The sequence below is a fragment of the Mustela nivalis genome (assembly GCF_964662115.1).
Source record: "Mustela nivalis genome assembly, chromosome: 7".
NCBI lineage: Eukaryota > Metazoa > Chordata > Mammalia > Carnivora > Mustelidae > Mustela > Mustela nivalis.
The window spans coordinates 140,567,939-140,585,466 of record NC_139026.1 but is presented as its reverse complement, the minus strand read 5'-3'; the positions used below and the strand labels follow the sequence as shown (position 1 = coordinate 140,585,466).

The 17,528-nt window shown below is 44.2% G+C and overlaps 1 long non-coding RNA gene across 2 annotated transcripts in view; it reads left to right on the top strand.

The window, feature by feature from the left end:
• The window catches only part of LOC309868619, a 74,288-nt gene that overhangs the window by 23,176 nt on the left and 33,584 nt on the right, over nucleotides 1-17,528 (top strand). The window contains exons 3-4 of one of the 2 annotated variants that reach the window (XR_014313753.1): nucleotides 24-55; nucleotides 2,054-2,590. This is a non-coding gene — a long non-coding RNA (uncharacterized lncRNA). Of the gene's footprint in view, nucleotides 1-23; nucleotides 56-2,053; nucleotides 2,591-17,528 lie in introns of those variants that run through there. The other variant, XR_014313752.1, reaches the window with a different exon arrangement.

The following is a 17,528-nucleotide window of genomic DNA, read 5'->3' as shown; positions in this document are numbered from 1 at the left end:
TCTCCATACTCTTTCCCCCATAGGTAGCCTCCAATGCCAGGAAGAGCTATAAAAGGTAAAATCTTTTTTTTTTTTCTTTTTAATAGTTGTGTACCTTTACTTGACAAACAATTGTGGGCTTTTTGTTTGTTTGTTTGTTTGTTTGTCTGTTTTTTGTTTTTGGGGGGTAGTATAGACATTTTTTTTTAATGAAAAAAATTTTTTATTAACGTACAATGTATTATTAGCCCCAGGGGTACAGGTCTGTGAATTGCCAGGTTTACACACTTCACAGCACTCACCATAGCACACACCCTCCCCAATGTCCATAACCCAACCACCCTCTCCCTCTTCCCCACCCCCTCCCCAGCAATCCTCAGTTTGTTTTGTGAGAGTCTTTTATGGTGTGTAAAAGGTAACATTGTTTAAATCCCAACAAATAATCACCATCCTGGTCCCTGGAGAAGAAAATTCAAAGAAGCATAACTAGCAATTTTTGTATGAGGGTGAAAAAGCGAACGAAACCACAAGATACAATGGAAACCCCCCTGGGTTGAACACTGCGCACCCTCTTTTCAGATAGCCACGAGGTCTTGGGCGAGGCGTCGTATTTCTTTGGGCCCTGTTTTCATAATATTTGGGTTAGACAAGCTGATTTCTTTTTTCTCTTGCATCTGTGTGATTTCTTTTCTCATACCTGCTTCTCAGGTGTCCCCTTTTCCCTTGTGTCAATGGTTCCCTCTCAGGTCCACTGGCTGGCCCGGTTTTGGAGTTGGGGTCTCTACTGACTTCACTCCGTTCTCTCCTGACTGTCCTCTTTATACCTCATTACCTATTCTCTCTGTCCTGCTTCGTGGAAGGACAGGGAATTGGATGTTTGTTCTGGGCCATAGCCCAGCTTCCTTAAGCGACTCCCTTCCCTTCTTCAGAGATAAGGGAAAGCCGGCTGTGTGAATCAGTTCTGCCACTGGTGATGGATTCCTTAGTCAGTTTTAGAAGTTGTAGAATCAAAATCAGGCGAGAGATGTCAACACGTCGAACCACTCATCCTATGTGTGAATCACTTCTGTAATCGCTCTATCTCTGGAGGCTTGGTTATCCTGTGACCAGCCTGGTGTGTCCCTCCCACTTCAGCCTCTCACTAACTCATTCTCTGGGATTCAGGTCAGGCCCCATCTCCCCAGGAAGCCTTCTGTCTCATTTCCCCGCTGTTCCCCTCATCCTTTAACTTTGAGCTGCAGTCTTGACCATTCTTTGTGTTCTCTGAATGCCTCGTCTAGGTCCCTATTATCTCAACATACCACAACAAATTCTTCAATTCTCACTGTACGCTCATTTGTATCTAGTTCATCCTATTACCAGCGCTTGGCAAAGTCCTTAAGCACTTAATTTATCTTTGTTGAGTAATTATTATTTAATACAATTCAGCATCAGTGTGGATACCTCTAGTGACTTGAGCTCTCTTCTTGGGGCCATACAACACAAAGAGGATCCCTTTGGCACATGGAAGTTGAAAAGACATTTTAAGACACGGTCAGATCTTCCTGGAGTCGGGCCAAACATCCTCATTTTCTTTTAACCATACTTTGTCAGAGTTTAATCTCTCTGTACCTCTTAGGAACTCAAGCACACTGGCATACGGGCCCCGAGCTATTTAGGATAGGGGTGGACGGGCATTTCCTGTATTGTAGGATGTGAATGAAGGACTTTGGTTCTGTTAACTCATCAGCTTTGCAGAATAGTCATTGTACTGCGAAGATTAAATGCAATTGTGCAGGTGCATAGTATGCTGACTAGCACTAAATCTGTAGCCCTTAAATGTTAACCATGATCATATCATAGTCCACAAGACCTGAGCAGACATCAACTTTCAAGTCGGTAGGCACTTGAAAAGTCTTCTGGTCGTTTGCTTTCCAGCTTTTGAATCAGCAAGAGCTTTGGATCGACTCACAGTAATTAGAGATACAATGTTCTGATGCAGTTTATTCTCCAAAGTAACTTACACATATAAACTTCTACAAGTGAAGGAGCACACAGAGGGATGTGTTCTGAAATAAGTTTTTCCCTCCTCTAGCTGTGATGGGTGCAAGGCTTCCGATGATCTTCTCATTCACCTTCTGCTTATAACCAAAGGACACACAGTTTTGCAATGTTTGCTGGGATTGTGGATTCAGTTTGTGGGTGCCAAACAAAAGACCTTTCCCTCTACAAAGTTTCCCGCATTCTGATCAGTCTTCTTGACTCTGCTATCACCCCGTGGAGACAACTGGCTTAGTCGGAAACTCTTTTGGGTATGGATTAATTTTGCTCCCTAACAATGCAATTCTGTATTCAACTTTAAACTATTGTTTCTTGTTCTCACCTCCCAACCTCTATAAGAAAACCTTAGAAGGTGAATGAGTTTGGAAGGGACCCTCAAATAAAATGTTAATGCATTGGAAATGATAATTGCATGAAAGCAAACAACCACGAGAACGTGAAAGCCTAGGAAGGAAAGGCCTTTCCCTGGAGGAAATGACGATCAATGTCTTTGAGACACTGTGAAGGTCTGGACCAAGTCTGAGGAGAAGCCAAAGCTCTGTGGTTAAGAGAAGTTACATGTGAACATCTTACAGGAAACTAGAGAGAAAGGCAAGGTAAGTTAATGTACTTGATGGCAGGAGGGAAGTAGACAGAGTTAACCTTGATGCTTGACCTTTTATTTTTATTTATTTTATTTTATTTTATTTTTTTTGATGCTTGACCTTTTAAAGGAAGAGGCCACACGGCAAAGCCATGATGCTCCAGCTTGCCCCTGAGCCTATGGGTGGCCTAGAATCACAAAGGAAAAGATGAAGGGATAGAAGAGTAGAAAAAAGAGAAAAACTGAACTTGGGCTGAGTAGCTTATAGTGAAAATTCATTTATAAGTTTTAAAAAGTTCTCACTGAGAAGCTGTCAGCACTGCCCTCAATTTTCTGCAAGGATTTGTGGCATTGCTGTAGGTAAGTGGGGAGAAGTGTTTACCGAAATGTTCAAAGCTGTGGAAGTTTGAATCTCGCATTATTCAATTAAAATGTGTATTTTAGTGATAACCGAATCAGGGGAAAAAAAATACAGAGAAAATGCAAGGAAGGGTGTGGGGAATTAAGGACTTCATGCCCACGGTGAGTGGATTTGTTAGGTAATAAGCAGGGTGTTGATGCCAGTGCACTGTTCCTGGTGGGTCTCTTCTGGGCGGTTCCTGGTGGATCTTTTCTGGGTGCCTTTAACCTTGTATCATTATGAAGAACTGAAGAACGGATGACCTATGGAAGGGTAAATGTGACGCCATCTCACCTCACTGGGCAAAGCAAATAGTCTATGTCAGGAAATGCTTTGGTTCTAGTAATGGCTGGTGAGGAGTAAGTTTTGGTGGCTAACTTCAGGCAGCCCCTATTGTGGTTCCTGGGGATTAGCAATTTCTCTCTCTAGCTTGTAGCATTCTCGATCATTCCCGTTTTCCTACTGTTGGGCTCTTTCAATGTAGCTCTAACTTAAAAGCTTTTTTCTTGTTTCCAGTCATAAACTGTCACCCCTAGTAGGGTAACACTGAGACCCTGGGATCTGAAGAATCAGATTTGAAGAACAGGGTTTCCTACCATCTGGATTGTTTTTCCCAGAAAGTAATTGATTACATGGTAAAGCAATGTTTACCAAAGCTCTTGGGTTTCATTTGGCAACTAAAACCCCAGGAGAATGTGAACCTCGTGAACAATTGTGGGGTCCAGCAGCTTCCCACGATGGGCAACATTTAGTGTCAAGTCCAATCACATTGACCCCTCCCCCTTCTTATCCATCTTTAAATTGGATTTATAATGGTATGGGTCTTAAGAAGTGCTGGGAGTATTTGAAAAGCTCTTTGAAGATAAGAAAATTCTTTTAATTAAAATGAAGATATCATCATCTCCAATTATGTCCCTTTGATCTGTGTGGACCAGTGCATGCTGGGACTTGTAGTTTCTGGCAGTGGCTTCTGCCTCTTTCACAAGCCAACAAGAGTCCTCTAGTGTCTGGCAAAGACCAAGGCAGATGACAATCTGTTCTAGTATGTGATGGTCAACCAATGAACCATTTGGCAGATTTAAAAAAATTTTTCTTTTAGTCATTACTTATCTTGTTTTTGTACTATGTTGAGTGGGTGGATGATGAAGGAACCTGAAAATTAAGACTGTCGTCAAAGAAACTGTTTACACTGGCATAGGTGACAATTAGTTAGTGAACCTAAAGTTCTTCTCTACCCTTCTGCCAACGTGCAACTTCTCAAAAACAATTATACTCTGCATTCATGGGAATGTGTGAAGAAACTGTCTCTTAATGGGGAGAAGAATGAAAAGAAGAATATTTTTTATGAAAAAGAGCACGGTTAAAAAAAAAATAACCCAGTGATTTCCTCTGTCTACAATTTAAGGAGGTGAAGGAAAGGGAAAAACGTATTAGATAAAGTAGAATAAGTTCAGGGAATAAGATTTTGGAGAAAGGCACTCATCTTCTTGAGCAATTTTTCCTAACTACTTGGGATGGTATTCATAATCTTTTTAGCTAAAGAATTTGGTTTGGTTCTTACTTTATAAAAGCGATGTCTTTTATTTCTCAGCTGTTTACTACTTAATGCATAATAAAAGATTTAAGTGAGGGTTCTGGGATGTGTATATAGGGGCCACTGGCCCACCAAAGAAGTGGGGGTGTTCTGCCCATGATGGAGCCATGAGAGGGCTTCGAACAAGAGTGGAGAGTGGGAACCTCCTTCCTAGGTGTTGATGCCATGTGGTGTTTGGATTTTGTGCTTTAATGGATTTGTCTTTCCATTCACCCAAAATTCTCCACCAAAAAGAGCAGCAATTTGAGATCCTGTGTAACTTGAATCTTGCCATGGAAACAATAGCTTGCCTGAGGGGCTCGAGAGATTATCTAGTTTCATTCCTTTACTTTTCAGAGAAAAGAACAACGTACTCTAGGTCAGAATGTTTGTGGCTGAGCCTGAGTTCGAGATGCAGGTCTTCCCAGGCTGCCCTCTGCCCACAGTTCACTCACTTATGCAGAGTGTGGACACTCCAGTGTCACTGTGGGTGTGGGCTCTGGGGCTGTCCACATTGTGCAGTTGGGACTATGGAGGGACACCTTCTAGGAACTCAGGAAGCCGGGAGCAGGGCTCCTGCTTGGCCAGATTCTCAATGAGAGGTTAGCTGAACTGCTTGGTAGGCAGAGAATATGGTTCCGAAGTGAGTGGACATTTAGAATAGACACCATGTAAGTCCATGGTTTCAGTGTGGGCGGGAGGTAGAAGAGTTTGTAGAAGTATCTAGCAAGAGTCCATACCTCAAAACTCTTGGAAATATTAGTGGACCAGAACATTTGTAATATCATGTAATATCATACCCCTTGAATGCATTTCACTGGAGAGAGGGCATTCCTGAGAAGAATGCCAAAAATGGATTGACCTTCTATTTTAAGATTTATTTCTCCCATGTATCATATAATGTTTTTGAGGTAAGTTCTAGAACTTGCCTGAGCAAAAAGCTGATCATAGGTTTTCAGTCATCGGGTAGATAATTAGATATGATTATGTGTGAGCTCTCTGCCCTCAGTCCTATATCTGCAAATTATAAATAACTTAAAGGCCCAAACCAGGATTTTTAAGATTCTGCATAGGGAGTCGATGGAAAGTAGGAGGGGTTGAAGAAGGACAAGGAATGAGAAAGACTTTCCTCTATAGGAAAAATTCTCAGATAGTCTCTGCATGAAGACAGAGTAGTGTTTTGACAGAAAACACTGGGCCTTTTCATTCTGAAAGGAACAAGGGTCATTTTTTTTACTCTAAAGGTCAATATTAAAACAATACCTGACACTTCCTGGGTGCTTACTAGCTCCTGGGCATTGAGTATTATCTCATGGGGAGTATTATCTCATTTAACCCCAGAAGGTCAGTAGAAGCCATGTATGATGACCATTTCTAGTTCGCTAAGGGGTGAACACACTTAGAGCACTTAGGTGATAAAATACCAAGATAGCTAAGCTGGTGGTGGTATTTGTGCTTGAACTCAGGCAGCCTGACTTTAGAGCTTGTCTCTCCCCCAAAACAAAAGCAAAAAGAACTTTCTGAGGGAAACTTCTTAAACCTTCAAACTGGCAGCCATGTGTCAGTGTTCAACAGAACTCTGTCATGACGAAATCATTCTCCATCTCCATTGTCCAACATGGTAGCAAGTGGCCAGTTGTGTCTTTTTAATATAGGCACTCAAGGTGTGGCTAGTACACCGAGGAACTCGATTTAACATTCTAAGCTAATTTTCATTAGTTTAAATATAAATATAAATGCCCATGTGTGGCCAGGGGCTACCATATTGAATAACATCACAGACAGTGAGAGTCTCATGTTGGTTCTGGGTGATTTTATCTCTGATCTTTTGCCTGTATGAGCTTATGGACTTAAATACACCAATGTTAAGGCAAAAAAACGGGGTGAGGGGAGGAGGAAAAAAGGAAAGAGAGAGGGAGGAAGGAAGGAAGGCAGGGGAGAATATTTACCTTGAACATTAGCACTTTGCTCTCTTGGGGTTGTTAACCCGAAGGCCTGGTTGGGTTCTGTATTTGGGGCCCTTCAAACTTTCACTCCAAAGTTATATTTACTGACATGATATTACAAATGTTGTGGTCCACATAAAATTCACCAAACTCAGTTCCTCAGCCTAGTTTGGATTTTATGAAAAAGAACCTTGTCCCAGTGTATATGATCTGGGGACTTGGAGTTTAAAAAACCCATTTAAAAATTGTTTGATATTGCAGCTGAAACTTTTCCTAATTGCCTAGAGGGAACTAAAATCTCTCTGAAATGAATTACTCATGTCTCATTTATGAATATCTTGTTCTCTGGAAGCTTTATTCATAACAGTCTCTTTTCGAGCCAGAAAAGATCTCAATGATTATCGTCTTTAGGGCTGTTATCAGGAAGATTAAGTAAAGCCAATGGAAATCGAGTGACAAGCCCATGGTGGCTCAGCTCTTGATGGCAGAGTCAGGCTCTCCTTGACTCTCCAGTGGAGATTTGCTAGGTTTCTTGGAACAATCTTTGAATACTGATGCCGATACGTCCACTCTTAGGGTTCCATAATGTCTACGCGGTGGTTCTCAGGTGAAGCTTACCTAGAAATCTTCTTGTTGGTGATCTTCACAAACAGTTGATGCCCTTTCTCCTTTGTCTCAGTGCCCCGTCGCTCACCTGAGCTATGATAAGCCACAGACAGAAAAGGAGGAGAGGTTGTCCGATGTAATCTCCAGGACAATGTAATGTTTTCTGCCATCTGCGTGCACAGATTTGGTGATAACCCTTGTAGGTTTCAGTTCAGGATTGGAAAACAACAAAAACAAACTTGTTTGGAAAGCCGACCTGGTAGCTGGTCACTAACACTGACTGTCACTGAGACCCCATGAAAGCAGGAAAGCAATATATTTTCTAGGAACTTGTTTTTAAGGGAGAGGGAAGAAAAATCCTCCAAGCGTTCACATAAATGAGAGCCCACTGTGACCTTTAAATGAAAAACACCATTGCTACCGGGATGATTTCGAAGACCTACCATTAGAAGTTCTGGGTAATACAATCCACTGAGGAAAAACGTAAAATTAGAGTAATTTAAGGAGATTAAAGGAAAAGTAACCAGGGATTATATAATTTAAGGATTTTTGAATTGCTTTAACAACATTACCTAATTAGTCTGCAAATGTCTCTGTGAGGAAGAAGCTTTCCAAGCTGGATGCACGCTGAAATGAGCCTCGTTTTAGGTTTCGGATACGTCAGTGCAGAAAGAAGCAAAGAATCAAGCAAAATGTTTGGTGATCGTTGGGACAAGGTTGGGTAGGGGTTGGAGACTGCAGTTGGGCCAGTGGGGGAATGTTCAGGATTTTTCTTGGGTGTTTAATGTTAGGTTAAATGGGGTTTAATTGAAAGGAGTAAGTAAGAAGCAATTATACTATGAATGTGGCTATTGAGGGACAATAAGCTCAGAGGCATTTTTCTCCTAAAATTCCAGAGTTACTTTTTATGTTTTATCTCCCTACCTAAATTCCTTAGGGCACCGCTCTCCCCCCTCCCCTTGTCTTACACTCTGTTATTTTCCCTAGAGCCCAATATTCAGAATTACACAAGGAGCATTGCTGAGCAGCTGAGTTGTTTAGAAATTGGAATTACAGGACAATTTTCAGCTGTGACTTACCAGGAAGGAAATAGGGACTTGGAGACGAGGGAGAGACATTTCAAGGGAAAGAAAGAGGGAAGAAGGGAAGAGGGAAAGTAGGGTCTGGGGGGAATGGTTGCCTGAAGGGGGTGTGGAGAATATTGTCAGGGGTTAAGAGCATTCCAAATTCAAAACGAGTGCTGTCCAGGTACGTCACACTAATCATAAGCCAACCCTAAATCCAGAAACAAACTGAAATTGGGGCCATGTTTTTTCAGAAACAGTAACATCTGACCTGGGGCACCATGTCCAGGGGTTTGACCGGCTTGCATGGAGGGTCCAGTTGGCAGAAGCATTAAGAGGAGCAAGCAAACTTCAGGACGTCTCAAGCTGAGGAAGAAAATGCTCTTGTCTCCTAGCCTCTGTGTGGGCATCTTTGTGCCGTCATCCCGTGAGGCGCTGGGAGCTCGGGCTCCCTGTGGTACCACCTCCACGCCAACCCCCCTCACAATTCCTGTCTCTGTTTTTGCTTCGGAGCTCTTTTCAGCTCCCCTTCCTCTTCCTCCTCACTTCATACCCTTCTCTTCTGTCTCTGCCTTTGGATGAAAATCAAATTTGCTCCCCACCCCACCCTGCCCTACCACAGCTTTCCGGTGTATTTTTCGTCTAGAGGCTGCCATTTTGTTGGGGTCATTTTTCTCTAGAGAATGAGAGGATGAGTGAAAAGCTGTTCTGTTTTGTTTTGTTTTTTTAACCCATCACTTGAACCAAATTGTGTCGGCCTATTATATTTTTAAGTAAATGCTTGTGTAATACACGAGTGAAAGTACTGGGTGCGGGAACAAGGCAGCTTAACAACAATGGTGTTGCCCACATTTTCTGGCTTCAACCCCCTGAGCGTCAGCCAAGGAACCTCATGATGGTGTTGCCTTCCTGTGGTCCTTGTGATGATCCAAGGAGCTACTTTATACAAGAACTTAGCCCCAGTGCCTGCTGTGTTATTACTCTTGTCATTATCATTACGTTAGGTCAGAGCTTTGGGCTCAGAGAGTGAGAGGGTGACCAACGGCCAAGTTTTGAGTCTAATTTTTCTATCTCTACAGTAGAAATAAAACACCCATTTCTTCTCCACTTTGTAGAGATGCGGTGAAGATACCTGCTAATACATTTGTTAGGACTCTAAATCTTTAGAAGTTATCCTGCAACTCATTGTGGAGTCAAATGTCCTTACTATTTTAGGATCTGAACCATTTTTATGTGAAGTAGACTATCCTTCCCACTAGCAACATCATTGAAAGGGGGCAAGATGGAACCCTTTGAAGTAATAGGCCTGCAGGGATTGTCCACAAAGGAATGAGCCTCAGGCCAGGGCTTCCTTTGCCATGAGTCACTCTAGATAGCAGACTTTGTTTACCTTTGTTTGTCTGCCTGACCAGGTACATTAGGACATGAAGTTTTGAGCTACAAGGAATGGTAGGAGGAAAGATCGTTTTCAGCCAAAAAAGACCATTGCTAGAAGTTTCTATTCATGGAGAGTAAGAAAAGTTAAAGGTAACTAGGGAAGAGCAATGCTGTCATTAATAGGAATAACTCAGATATCACCAAAGATGAGACTCCTACTTCAACTACTTCAAATATCCTGATTCCTGACCTTTCCTGTGGTCAGTACGGCAAAGCCGCCGCCGCCATGATGGAGAACGAGCTGGGTCTCTGGACGCCATGCGATTGCGGGCGTTACCTCACGGATGGAGACAGGCACTATGGGAATTCGCAGAGCCGTGCCTGGTTTTCGGCTTGGGCTTCCTGTTCCCTACCCCATAGTTTCTGTTTTCTAGCACAGAGAGGAAATGGACTCCTTCCTCACCAGCAGAAGGCTCCTGGGGTGCCTTTTGGAAAGAATACAATTTTCTTTTCCTCTCTTCCCCTCAAACCTGTTTTTGTTTGTTTATTTGTTTTTAAAGAAGCCTCTTTTATGACCACCCTCTTTTTTCTCTCTGGTGTCCCTCCATCACAACAGGCTTAGTCAGCCCATTTTAGGTACTTGAGTTCAGGGAAACAAATGTCTGTGTGCCAACGCTAAGGGGTTGATTTGTTCCCATGTTGGGTCCCCCCCACCCCCGCCCCTTTGCCGTGGTCCTGGCATTCCAGATCATTCCTTGCTTGCCTCTCCCCCACCCTCCTCACCAGTTGGTTGCAGATGGAAACAGTCACCTGAGCCAAGAATGAGAGGCTGCCTCTTCCCCGGGATTCTTGCCCAACTCCTCTTTATCAAATCTTTCCTCTGCAGGTTCTGGAAAAATTCTCCCTAAGGTGCCGTTTGTTCTTTCTTTTCTAACCGACTCCTTCTGGTCAGCTGGCATTCCTCTCGGCTACTCCTGCAATTCCACAAACGCTATCGCCTCATCTGTTGTCTGCTCCTGTTTTGGGATCGCTTCACATCAGGCACTTCCCCTTCCCCGCATTCAGTTCTTTTGAAGGAACCATGAACCCGTGGGAATCTGGGACCAGTGTGCGTGCCACACTGGACCAAAACCTCTATGGAGGGAGGCACTGGCTTTCCTGGGGGTCTCCATCATTTGCCATCCGGGCATGTCTGAGGGCAGTGGTTTCTGGGTGTTGTGTTTCCTCCTCTTTTCCCGGGGATGGAATCAGTATTGAGCGTCTAGAAGGGACTCATGTGTTTGTCAAACAATACATGTATAACCTGTCTCTGAAACCAGGTGCCAGACCTCAGCGACTGGCCCGCAGGGGTCACGTTCATTTTCATCAGTGGGAATATTAGCCTATGTAAGACCACATTCACACTTCAGCCCTTTTATCTACTCTCAACACACTTGGGTGTGTTGCCTGTACCCCCCCATTCCCACTCCTGCCTCCCCTGTTCAAGCGTGTCTTAAGGTCTGTGAAGGGAACACTCGAGATTTCCCTGGCTAGTGCGCACGGTTGGCATCTCAGGTTCTGCGGAAGCCAGCCGGCCACACGCTCCTGAGTGAGGACGAGGCAGTGCCTCCCCCGTGATGGATGGCCCGTCAGAGGCTGGCGACGCAGACGGGCGGTGATGAATTTGCTTTAGTGGTTGGAAGGCAAGAAATCACAGTCTTGCCACGGTATCCTGGGATCACCCTTCTCGTCCCTGAAAAGGGGGTTCAGGGTTCACATGTAAATCCTTTATGCAACTCGCTGTACCTCTCTCCTGGAGGGAGCAGAGGTAGGAGAACCAGATTGCGGTAATCCCCAGAACGCTCCGTTCTGCTGGCTGCATTGCTCTCCCCGTTCCAGTTAAGTGAGAGACTTTCAAAATGTTTCTTAAACGCTGCCACCTGAGTCCGTCACCACCCTCACCTTCACAACTGGATGTCATAGTTGCTGGGGTGAGTGGTTCTGACCTATAATTAGTAAAGGAGCGTAGGAAATTTGTAATAGCACTTTGGTACCCTTCAGGATGAAAGGTGCTCCGCACATGTAAGCCATGATTATTTTTGACAGCTAAATATAAAATTTCCACTAAATACCACTTAGCTTTGTTGCTCTAAAGATATTAATTGGGGCTTTTAACCATACAATGCAATTATAAGTCTAATTGAAAATAATTGGTCAACACGGAGGAGGAAAAATACCTACAACAACCGGTAAGCAAGACAGTAAGATTGTTAAGGCTTCACTGGTTAAAAGTTTACTTTAGTCGAAAAAAAGCCAATCAGCCAGCCCCGTCCTGGTGGGTAAACATTCTCGTGCAGTGTGAGATTCCAGCAAACCTATAATTAATCCGGAACACAATGGTGGGGAAGGGCGAGAAACTTTGTGAGTTAGCTTACACCTCCCTACCGGAGCTCTCCGTCAAAAATCTTTACTCTGCCTTTGCAAAAGCTATTTTGACATGATTTCTGAGGAATAAATCAAATGCTTCAACCGGCCGGCCCCCTTGTTGTGTGTGTGTGGGAGAGGCTAGAGCTTTGTAAATACTTGGTGGTGGTGTTGTCATTGTAGGCTCTCGGGCTCACAAAGCTTAGGGGAAAAAAAAATTATTATTTTTTTTTAAAGAAAAAGAACAAAAAGTGGGGGGGGGGAACGTGAGCTGGAGATTGTGGTACGCTTTACAAATTGGCACAGCCTTATCAACAGCATTTCATGCTTTTCTGGAATCCATTCAAAGGAGAGTTTCCTTTGTAAGAGACGGTTTAAGCGTTTGATTCTTTAGAGCTATATTTGCGAGGTGATGAAAATTGCTTTTCGGTGTTCCAGACTCTCAGAGCAGCGACACTGACGGCTCACTTCTCGAGAACGGATCTCCTTGCGAGCGGGACCTGCTCTGGGTTGCGGCGGTGCCTCTTCCCTTTCCTCTTCCCTCTGTTCTTCCTCCCCCGTCCTTCCGGACGCATTTAGGGAACATTAGGTGTGTCACTCAAGGCTCCTAACAATCTCCCCTGGCCATCAGGGAGGGACCGAATGCCAATCCCTCATGGTCAGGGGCAGACTTTGGTCGGGTAAGGTGACTGTCGATTTCACCCAGAGGACACCAAGGATGGAGATAGGCTTGTTGATTTCCATGCTCAAGACTCCTGCTCTTTCCTGTAAGCCCTTTGAGGGCAAAGACCACATCTCTCACATATTGTTTTCTGCCCTGGGCACACTGGGACACCTGCTATTATTTTAGCACCCACATGACAAATGCTGTGAAAGAATATAATTAAAGGGAACATTCTTTCTAATTAAAAAAAAAAAACAAAACCCAAACAATATCCAGCTCCAGCCAGTGACTCACTTATTAAAACAGTATTTGGCAATGCAGAATTCCCTCCGCAAGGAATTTGGAAACCGTCGGCGTTCTTACTATAGGACCTGACCTGTTGAGTCATGCTTCTGTCCCTAAAGATAGAAAGTGGGGATGAGGAACGCTAACATTGCAAACATGTGTTTGCTGTTAAGGCTCACCATGATACTAAATGGGTTTAGAAGTCTTTGAAAGAACAGCATCTGTGGCAGAAAATGTGCTAGTTTGGGTTCTTGCTCTGCTTTCAGCAAGTTGAGAGATCTTGGGTAAATCGATTAATTTTGATACAATTTCCTTTTCCTGAGTCTGTGAACTCTCATCCCTGAAGCTCTGGTGAGCGTGGCTATTGTACAACTTCTTGCACCAGAGTCCCAAGCTGTATGTGTAGATATATAAAATATATATGTATCGCAGGGCGCCTGGGTGGCTCAGTGGGTTAAGCCTCTGGCTTCGGCTCAGGTCATGATCTCAGGGTCCTGGGATCAAGCCCCGCATCGGGCTCTCTGCTCAGCAGGGAGCCTGCTTCCTTCTCTCTCTCTCTGCCTACTTGTGATCTCTGTCAAATAAATAAATAAAATCTTAAAAAAAAATCATCTCAGTGACATGTCTGAGGGACCTGTGCAATAACCCACCCTAGCTACGAAAGAAGAATGAGTGAAAGGGGCAATGTTTTAAGAGGGACCGAAAAGCAGTGACTCAAAGACAGGACAGAAGGTTGAGGGAAGAACCAAAGGGAAGTGAGTGTTCTATAAACTGCAGCAATGCCTTTTTTTTTTTTTTTTAATTTTTAAGATTTTTATTTATTTGGGGGGGTAGATGGGGGAGAGGGACAAGCAGACATCCCACTCAGCGGGAAGCCTGAAGGAGGACTCGATCCCAGGACACTGAGATCGTGATCTAAGCCAAAGTCCGAGGCTTAACCAACGGCACCCCCCAGGCACCCCCCAGGCCTCCCCCCCCCCAGCAATGCCTTTCTTGATAGGAGAGGGTATGGTGCACGAGAGGCGATATTTTTTAAAAAATGAAAGTATTTGCTAAATATGGCATTAAGATAGATGTGTGTGCCAATGAACAAACTTTTTTAATTATGAGAGAAATTAGTTACTGCTTTAATTACTCAGTGAGTGATTATACTGAAGCTTCGCGCGACCCCCCTCCCCTTTTGGGTTGCTTGAGCAGCTTACTGTGATCAAGAACGGATTCCTAGAGAAGGGGGTGTTTAAACACAGAACTCAGGTTCAGTAACACGAAATTCCTGCTCCCGCCTTGCGTGGCCGGTTCTTATTTCAGTCCTTGGAAGGCTCGCCTGGACCTCGCCTGAACTGTTGTGATGAAAAAGGGATTTCGATATTCTCGTGAAGTTCCGGGGAAGGCCGAGGGCCTAATCAATACTAACCAGGATTTGCTTCTGCTATTGTTTAAGTTTTTCAGCAGGGACATTTGAGACATCTACGGACTTAATTGAAATCCGACGTGCTAAAAAAAACTTGTTAGAAATCATGGAAATATAGAACGTGAATTATGAAGCGATGCTCCCATGACTTCCAAAGAAGGACAGAGGAATCCGTCCTTAGGCATAGATGCATGGACCATAGAGGAAAATCTTGTCAGTCATGGGGTCATGTCAACCATATTGTCTTCAATGCCATGAACGGTTGCTCCTGTGTCTCTGGGCTTCTGAATTGTTTTTCTTTCCTATAGATTCCTCCCATAAAGGGTCCTATGGATAGGCTTCTAAAGTCATCCTGAAAATTCCAGCCCACCCACTGCCCCTGATGTTGCCTGGTGTGTGTGTGTGTGTGTGTGTGTGTGTGTGTGTGTGTGTGTGTGTGTGTTGGGGGGGGCGAAGGGCCTTTATTGCAAGACAATGAGACTATAAAGGAACAGAGGTAATTCCTTGCAAATTCCAAGCAACACCCCTCCCCAGGAGTGTAGGAGCCCAACATGTAAATCAGAAATCACTCAATTAGCTCATTAAATATTTTGGGACTAAAGCCTGACCCCTTGAGAGGCACCAACCACAATGGGAAGTGTTCTGGCCATTTGATATTCAGGAGGCTGGGAGGGTTTAAGACTCAATACGAGGGGGTTGGCTTTCTAATGTAAACACCATTATCATTTGGAAATCAATTAGCTCCTTGCACGGAGGGAGCTGGAAGACCAGGCTGGCCTTCTGAACTACCATTGTGACCTGGGACTATTTGCTTTAATTAAGAGGCGACTGAGTGGATTATTGTCTCAAACCAAGGAGTTAGGAAGAGTCAGAAAAGGACACTTTACCTTGGCTAACAACAAAGCCCAAGGAGGGGATAGGCTCCTCGTGGCTGGTCTAAAGCAAATTAGCTGTTAATCTGGAAACTTTCTGAATAAGGGAGCAGCCCCAAACAATGGGGCGAAAATGCAAAGCAGAGGCTATGCTAAAGTGTTTGCGCTCTCCGATCAGGAAGATCTGTGTGATAAGTATTTTCCTTTGCTGTCTTCTTGTCCGAGATTCAGAATTCATTGCAAAAAATAACTTCAATTTGGAACTTTAGGAAAATGTTAGTAGCGTTTAACGTTCAATCATTGCCCTAAACCCTGAATCAAATATGTAGCCCATTCCTGGACTGATTGGGGGGCAAAATGTTTGGTGACTTGTAATCTTCTCTGTCATCTGCCTGGGTGCCTACAATCTTTTCTTTTGCGAGGATTCATGTCAAATCAAGCCCCTGAAGAGAGCTGCAATGATCTTTCTCATCCATTCGTCCCATGAGTAAATGTTCAGGGCCAGCCACGTGTCACAGTCCTCGGTCCGGGGAGACGCATAGGAATAAGGTGTACTGTTTCTTTGGGGAGAGAGGGAAGGAGACCCTACTTGCTAGGAGCATGTAGGAGTGCCTTGTCTTTGAGGGTTGGAGAAGATTCTGAAGCCTGAAGGGGAGGCGGACATGGCTGGCCTAGAAGCCAACACAAATGAAGGCAAAAGGTGAGGGAGGTTCAGGCTCTGGGGGGCCGACAGTGGAGAGTGGGGTGTGACGTGTGAGGCATGTGAGGGGCAAGCGGGAGCCAGACCCGGGAAGATTTCTGCCGGCAAGCTAACCCATTATCCTAAGGGCAAAGGGAACCATCAAACAAGGGAGTGTGCTGATTAGGTAAATGTACATGTTTTTAGAAAGATCATTCTGATAGCAAGGTAGAAACTGGTTTGGAGAGGGCCAGGTTGGACCTACACGGATTCCAGGCTTGTTCTGATCCTCCCTGTGAGAGAGGCTGGAGGCCAGGACCAGGGTGTAAACAGTGGGGACAAAGGAAAGACCTGTATTGAGAAGGAGGAATCTACAACTTCATGAGATGGGTGCGGGTGAAGAGGATGGAGAGACAGAGACTGTTCTGAGTGTCTGAAGAGGGCATGGAGGTGTCCCCCATGCACTGAGAGCTCGGCTAGGGTCCCGCACTCAGGGAGACGCATTCTTAGTGTTCTGGAGGTAGCGTGAGTTTGTGTTGCAAACAGTCTTACAAGCGGATAGAATGGGAGCAACTTCAAGGGACTATAAGAAGCTCAATTATTTTTTTTTAAGACTTTATTTGTTTATTTGACAGAGATTACAAGTAGGTAGAGAGGCAGGCGGAGGGAGGGTGTGGGAAGCAGGCTCCCCGCTGAGCAGAGAGCCCCATGCGGGACTCGATCCCAGGACCCTGAGATCCTGACCTGAGCTGAAATCAGAGGCTTAACCCACTGAGCCACCCAGGCGCCCAAGAAGCTCAATTATTATCCTAATGTCACTATAACCTCGGTCAGTCCTTGATTTTTGAGTGGGTGAGATTTTTACACGTCTGTATTACCATTTGGTATTAAATGTGTGAATAAGGGTATCTCTGAAGGACTTTCTAGAGTCTAGGAAGCACTGTTAGATAGATGATATTCCCCAAACACGAACAAACATGATTCCACAAGGGGTCATTTGCTTTAAAAATAGCTCCTCTTCCTCTAGCTGCCCTCACATACTGAGGTTCTCCGTGCCTTACGTATTCACATATGAGGTTCTCAGTGCCTTACATATTACATTTTATAATTTTATACATATATAACAATAGCTAATATTTGTTGGACGTTGTGTAAATGTTTTACAAATATTAATTCACGTAATCCCTCTAACAGCCGAATGAGGTTATCTTATATTATTATTATCCCCTTGCGACCGATAAGGATACCTCAGCACTGGGAGTACTGGAAGCACGCCCAAGATCCTACGGCTCGTCAGGGAAATGGTGGGATTCGAACTCAGTCTGGCTTCAAAGCCCACACGCTTTCCTGACGTGTTAACCGAGCTCTCACGTGACAGCACTGTTAATGGAAACTCTACAGAGAATCATCCTTCCGCATCCCACCCCCCAGGGCATCAGATCATTTTGCTTTTCCACGACCTTTGACATGTACTTACCCACTCTGTGGGGTTACCACTTTTCATCAGTAGGTTTTTAAACGTGTGTCTCATGTTTCTAACTCCAGTTACTCTACATCCTACTACAGAGTGGAGTGTGTTTCACTTATACTATACGATGATTATGCCTCCTGACGATGTTATAAATAATTAGGTCTCCTGATTTCCT